The sequence below is a fragment of the Gossypium arboreum genome, chromosome 12, assembly GCF_025698485.1.
Source record: "Gossypium arboreum isolate Shixiya-1 chromosome 12, ASM2569848v2, whole genome shotgun sequence".
NCBI lineage: Eukaryota > Viridiplantae > Streptophyta > Magnoliopsida > Malvales > Malvaceae > Gossypium > Gossypium arboreum.
The window spans coordinates 78,835,017-78,843,152 of record NC_069081.1 but is presented as its reverse complement, the minus strand read 5'-3'; positions in this window follow the sequence as shown (position 1 = coordinate 78,843,152).

The following is an 8,136-nucleotide window of genomic DNA, read 5'->3' as shown; positions in this document are numbered from 1 at the left end:
GTGAAGTTCAAAGTACTTGGCCCTTATATACATTAGGCATCAAAGTTGCATATGTACGAAATCATAAATCGAACTCAACACATTAGTTAATATTCCTCTTAGCGAATTTTCTAAGCCAAGAATAGGCATCAATATGCTTGCCTCAAACCGAATGCATGCACACTAATTACCCCTCATGTGGCGAATATACACTTAATACCACACAAAAAAAACAGCATACATTTTACTACTAACACATTACATATCGTAATTCATTGCACATCTCTTATTTACTTCATAATCAACACATCATCACAAGCAAATATACACTTTGAATTAGTATATATGTCATACCAATCCATCATGTGCAAACATATATTCATGTAGGTGCAAGGGCGAATTCTCAAGTGGCTTATATCCAAATATATACACATTTCCAAAGCTTAAATCTTACTTACCATGCAACATGCATGAATTATACTTATGGATATATCATGGCCGAATACCACAACACCACACCATTTCAATTTGGTCATGGTGAAACAAAGAACTTAGTATCTCATTCAAAAAAAATGCTAAAAGAAAATCTAAGAATCTTCAATCCTCCATCACATGTATCACTTTCAAGCTTGTTATTTAACATGCAATGGCATTAACACCACATTCACTTTGGCGAATTTCATTCCCATGACATAACAAGGATTTGAACCATGGGCTAACAAGAACATTAAGCTAGCAACTAAAAACATGCATGAACCTCAAACATACCTTAATCTTGATGCAAGTTTAGCCAACCTCTTCCTAATCCTCTTCCAAACCAAATATGAAGCAAAACTCCTTCCTTATCCTTAGTATTTTCGGCCAACAAGAGAGTGAAAAGAGATGAACAAAATTTTTTTCTTTCTTTCTTTAGGACATTCGGCCAAGCTATGGAGGAAGATGGACACTTTTTTTTTTTGTTTCTCATCTACTAACATTAATTGTTTATTCCATACCCTTATTTTATTCTTTCCATCATAACCCATTTACCAAACATGTTTCATGACATGATTTTTGCCCATAAATCCTTGTCATGGCGGCCACTAGCTATGGGGGAATTTGACATGCAAGTCCATTGTTTTGCATGCATCCTTTAATTAGTCATCACACATTTCCCTCATACTTTCAAAGTTTATTACTAGGTCCTTTCTAGTGAAATTCACATCTATAATTCTAAATCAAAGCATAAAAATATCACACATGAGTTAACACATTATAGGCAATAAAATAAATATTAAATTATTTTTATGCCTTGGTTTTGTGGTCCCGAAACCACATTTCGACTAGGGTCGTTTTAAGGCTGTCACACAATCTACAACTACCGAGATGTCGTTTACCACAATGTTTGCACTTCGGTTGATTTGATCTAACCTTACCAACACTAGCTACTGAGGTAGCTTTTGAACTCACAAGTGGTCTATCCCGATCACGCCTTGTATAACCCGCAGCAGCCTTTAAACTGCTAGAATCATCTTAGAATCTACTTGATGCCAACTGAAATGACTTACTCGATGGTCTCTTACGTGAATCTCTAGCTTCAAAGTTAGGTTTTCCTTTCTCTTTCCCAAGCTCTTCGGCTTTGCATGCTCGCTCAACCAGTACTATGAACTCTTTTATTTCCAGAATGCCAACTAGCAGTTTAATGTCTTCATTTAACCCATCTTCGAATCTATTACACATTATAGCTTCAGTTGATACATATTCACGGGCATATTTTCTAAGTCTCACAAATTTCCGCTCATATTATATCACAGTCATGCGACCCTATTTCAACTCGAGAAATTCTTTGCGTTTTTGATCGATGAATCTTTGACTGATGTATTTCTTACAAAACTCAGTCTAAAAAAACTCCCAGGTCACCCGTTCTTTCGAAACCACCGATACTAGTGTATTCAACCAATGATATGCGGTGTCTCGTAGCAAGGATATGGCACATTTTAGTCACTCATCAGGGGTACAAGATAGCTCATCAAACACGTGGATAGTATTATCAAGCCAAAATTTAGCTCGTTCGGCATCATCATCATCAGTGGCTCTAAATTCCTCAGCCCCATGTTTTCTGATTTTATCAATAGGGGGCTTATGTGATCTCAACGGATCAATCACTTGAGGTATAATAGGTATCAGAGGAGGATTAGCCGGGGATGGAGGTTGTTGTGCAGCCGGATTTGTCCAGATATACTGAGTAAACCAATCATTCATCATGTGGTAAAAGGCTTGTTTAGCCTCTCCCTCTTAGTTACTCGAAGTCAGTCGAGAATCAACCCATATCCGTTGTCGAAATGGGGTCATGAGGTATTACCTGACAAAACACAACTTGAAATTTACACGCATTTCATTTCATACTTAATATATTATTCCCATCAAATCAATCAAGCCATTCAATTTTAAAACCTTATAGCTAACATAATCTCTTTACAAATCATTTCATATCATATAAAAAAATATATGTAGTCACATAATTCATAAGCAAATAAATCAATTATATCATTTTACCAAATAAGCATGTGCACATATCCAAACTAATATGATTATTTCATTCCATTATTTCATACATGAATCATATAATCAAACAATCAAGACACATCATTTTGACCATATCCTAATTGGCACAATCTGTATTTTCATTCTGCGGTTAAGTTGGTTTATGACTTAAATGGTTATCTAACCAAGTTTAAAGCATGTCTGAACATTACCTTTTCTCTATCATCAATTTGGCTAACAAATAAACCATGAAATCAAAATCCAAATCAAACATTTACAACCATGACTTAAACATACTATTCATTTGGTCATTTTCCAATGTGTTAGCCGAATATAAACTTGCTAAATACATATGCTTATTCAAAGTCCACTTTCATTTTACTCAACCATATCACACGCATGTAACATTGCAACATTGCATAGAATTAATTCCATATATCAACCAGAATTTACATTACATGTCAAACACTTCACAAGTTTATATATATATACATAATTTAACCAACTCTCAAATCAAAAACAAACATATCAACAAAACATACAAATATAAACATGATCGAAATGCATAAAATTGAATATTAATCATAGCCATTTATGAATGAACTTAATTAATCTATTGCTGAATTACTAAGTCACTTACATTTGTATCCTATTCGTATACCACATAACCAAATACATGGCAAAACTAAATAAAACATGTTTCACATATTTGTACATAGCATGGCCGAATCATCAATCAAATATATCCATTACCTAAATTTAACATTTAGCTGAATACACTTGTTAACCAAATTAAACCATTACTATCAAATACAAGACATAACCGAATCATTAAAACCATGAGTAACATAACAAGCATAATTCATACTTATGTACATACCATAACCTATTCAATCAAACCAAATAAAATCATCACTTGAGCAAAGCATATGAACCAAACTTAATAAAATAAATAAGCCATTCATAATACATATATATGTACTTTAGCAAAATCAACCAAACCATATCCAAAATCACCAACCATTTTCATTGCATACAACACATATAAACTTGACTAAAATTTCATATACTTACATAACATATTAGCCATTTTCGCATGGCTTAATATATAAACAACTTCAAACTTAACCAAATATAATCTAGTCTATACATGCCACAAGTTCAAGTTCAAACTTATAAACTACCGAAAATAGTCGATAGTGTGATAGACTTCTTTAACGATCCCTGAGCCTATAACTAGCTTCCACAATCTATAAAACAGAGAGTAAACGTACACATAGTAAGCTTTCACAGCTTAGTAAGTCAGAAGCAAATATATATCTAAGAATGAATATTAACATTATATTAACAAGGTCGAATCAATCTGTTCTAAATCAAGGGTACATACTCATGCTTGTAACTGATGAATCATCTCATAAATATTCACATTTTATAGTCATAAGACCGAATATAACCATTCATATATGTTTGCACATAGATCAAAAACATGATATCACTTATGCATAACCTTTGGCCGAATATACTTTTCATAGACGTATATATTTTCATTTACATCATATATAATTAATATCACATATCAAATGGTCAACATACTTTATTTTCAAATAGGCAATTTAACTATCACATACCTAATCACTTTAGCTCAATTACACATTTGATCATAACTTATCATTGCCCGTTGAACCACTTGAAATTTAAAAGGATACTCGGATAATTACACATATCGTACAATGCCAACGTCCTAAACGTGGTCCTATATGTAATCACATATCATTGCCACTATCCCAGACAGGGTCTTACATGAATGAAATACGATGCCGATGTCCCAAACATGGTCTTACACATAATCACATATCGATGCCAATGTCCCAGATGTGGTCTTACACGAGAACACATATCGAAAATCCTATGTCATGACATATGTATCCTAGCTATTCCTAAGGTTATAAACGGGCCTTTCGGACATCGTAACTTGATCGAATCGAATTCATAAACATAGTTCCCAAGCATATTCATATTCGGCTACCACATATATACTTTCACGTAGTTCATTTCATCATATAAAACTCAAATTTATTTAACATTAACAACAACTATTTGCTTATAAACTTACCTCGGACAACGATAATCGGAACGAGACGATTATTCGAAAACTTTGGTTTTCCTCCGATCCAAATCCAATTTCTTTGGTTCTTGCTGTAAACATATTCAAATTAAACTCACCCAAACATAATTTCATTCAATTTAGTCCAAAAACACATAAATAGGAAAATTACCATTTTGCCCCTCACATTTCACACATTTTACAATTTAGTCCAAATTGCACAAAACAAAAAACTTGCAAAATTTGAGTACACCATGCTTAGGCTGAATCTTCCTTATGTTCATACATGTTTATGCATTTCATTTATTTCACATTTTAATCCCTCAATTTATTATTTTTGCAATTTAGCCCTAATTAATCAAATTTATCAAAAATTCCAATACAAAACATATCTTTCATAATTCATCAACTAGAATCACAAAGCTCAATAATTCATCAATGACATAACTCAAAATATTCATCAAAATCAGAAATTCAAACATGGGCTTTGTACATTACACTACAACGATCTCAAAAACGTAAAAATTATCAAAAATCGAGTTAGTTACATACCTTAGTCAAGCTTCAAGAATGGCACCTTGTTCTTTCTATTTTTTTTTTTAACATTCGGTCATGGAAAATAAAAGATGAAATGCATGATATTTTATTATATGTTTTATTATAATAACATATTTGTTGTTTTACATATTTAACCTTTAAACTAAAATATAAAACCATTATAATTCATGTCTTAAACCGTCCATCACTTTAACTATGGTAATATTGCATTATAAATACCTCAAATTAAAAAGACAACAACAATTTGGCCCTTTCACATTTAACCATCAAATTTTCATTTTACGCGATTAAGCTCTTTTTATTAAATCGGCACTCAAACAACAAAATTAAAAGACGAAAATTTTACGGATATAAATTCTCACATAGTAAACAGAGAAAATAATTTTTAAATATTTTTCTAACTTGGATTCGTGGTTCTGAAACTACCATTCCAAACAGGGTTTAAATCGGGCTATTACCACTGCTCAGTGGATGTCAGATATACACCCACATTTCTGCATAATGCCGTCACTAGATGGGGAAGGAAGAGTGCCACCTTCTGACTACCAATGCATCTCCTCATGTTCTGATGAATCCATTTACCAATACATATTTACTTTTTCTGCAAAATAGTATAGAGTAACACTACTCTAAAAGTGTTAACATTAGGAACATTTAAAGCATGTATGATTCTTGTGCATACAAATTGGATCCACATTTTAGCCTTAGGAAACATGAACTCTTGATGAAAGGAAACTAAGATATTAATACATGCATGATATTTCTATTCACCACTACCTTTAGTCAAGAAGATTATAATACTACCCAGATCCATATCTCTGAAGTATTCTAGATCGGTTTCATCAATTAAATCATTCTCATAATATAGAGCATTATAAAAATTGCAAATGTTTCGAGGGGTTATTCGCGCTTTCTTCCCCCACACAAGTACCATATCCCACATACGACCTTCAGTATTTCTAGATTCATGGTCCCGAAAAGATGCATAACACTCTTGAACAATTGGAACCATGACATTCTCTTTTGGGATAGTCCAAAAATGTTCCCACCTATGATATCTAACTAAGAGTCAAATTTCCTTACACACAACCATTAACGAATCGAATCCCCTCTCTTGGATGAAGTTTTTCCTTAGTTGTAAAATATTTCCCAGTATCCGGGTTTGCAAAATTAGGGGGTTTGGGTTCATCAATGGTTCAGATTCATTGGTTCTTTTAACTTTTCTAGAAGGAATGATATTTCAATCCTAATACAATACTAAGCAAACAATTCAATGGAACAGTAAAAAGTTGAATTTAGGAACACTTGACCTTTCATATATAATCGAAGTTCATTTGAATTCCTTACTTTCTTGCGATGTTTCCATTCCTTGTTGCCTAAAATATGGTTGAAGTGTTTGTGAAAAATAAATAGAATGTGTAAGAAATTGAGGGTTTAGGGTTTAAAAGGTTTTAAAGGATTTGAGAGAATTTGTGGAATTAGGGATTAAAAGGTGTTTTAATTAGAAGCAAGTATGGGTTTAGGTTAGAAAATAGGGTTTTAAAGGGTTAAAAATCAGGTTAAATGAAGATTATTTCGTCAGGTTGCACAACTAGGTCGGGTCAACCCTGCAAAAAATTGCAACAATGTCGCGACACAGGGGTTCCATGTCACGACATCCTTGGTAGACTACCTTTGTCACGACACCAGGGTTCGTTGTCGTGACACACCCTATAGTTTGGAGGTTTGAAGGAAACTATCTGCTATGTTGCAACTCCTTGGGGATATGTTATGATACTAATTCTGTTTTGGCTAAAAACTTTTAGCTGTAAGGATTTTTTAGTTTAGAGATTACCCTACATCAAATAAAAGTCAAAATCTAAACTAGGTGATTAGTTCATATACTATAATTTACAAAAGTTAAACATCAATGCAACTAATTTTTAAGTTTTACTGATGGATTCTTCCAACAGTGTCACCAATTCACCGATGGAGGACTTCCCTATTCTATCGGTATTGGTACATCTTCCATTGTGCCATTCCACTTGTGCTCATTTGTCCCTTTCCTTAAACCTATTTATTCTTTCTGTATGCTTAAAAGGAAGCGTGTCCCTAGACTCAGGGACATTAGAAGTAAATAATTTTTGACATTATTCCCCCAACTTCCACTTATCTTCATCTCTTGATTGATGTACTGAAGACCTATCAGCCAACTGTAATGTTATTTGAGTAGCTTTTCGATCCCCTATCTCAAACAAAAATCAATAGAGACGTTAAATTAATACTATATCTTAGATTTAGAGAGCTCTATTAAAGTGTACACTTCCTATCTCAATGGGAATAGTAAAACTCCTCGGGTCTTTCAATTTTCGTGGAATTTGTCTTGAAATAATCACGCTATAGGAAGCATTTAAAGTAACTTACTCTCCTACCTTAATTTCCTTATGCCTAACCATCATATTCTTTAAAAACTTGGCATATTTTTGAACTTTTTCAATTAACTCAATTAAATGAAGGTTAACATTTAATGTTTTAAGTAGTTTAGAGAACTTACAAATTCATCCTTATCCCACCTTTGCTTTTCTTCTAGTCTCAAAGGGAATGGGATTTTTGCGCCGACGGAATCTTTAGTTACTTTATTCTCTATCTTTGCTGCCAGTGTGATTACCTTCTTCTACTCCGACTCATTTTTTGCTTCTAGAGATACCTCTTGAGGATCATCATTATTCTTCACTATTCTTTCTGAAGCAGTGGTTTCTAGGCTACTCACTACTTTTCCCGATCGAAGTGCAATTGCTTTCACATGCTTTTTACTTTTACTTTGTGGATTATCTTCCTTGTTAATGGGAATACATGTGCCAATTTTTCTTTTAATGTCACCCATTATGCTAATCAATTGGCTCATTTTATCCTTAAGTTTAGTCAATGTTCTTATTAATTTGGTATATTCAGACTGCACCTGTTTGACATCAGTTCTCATTTACTGCATTTAT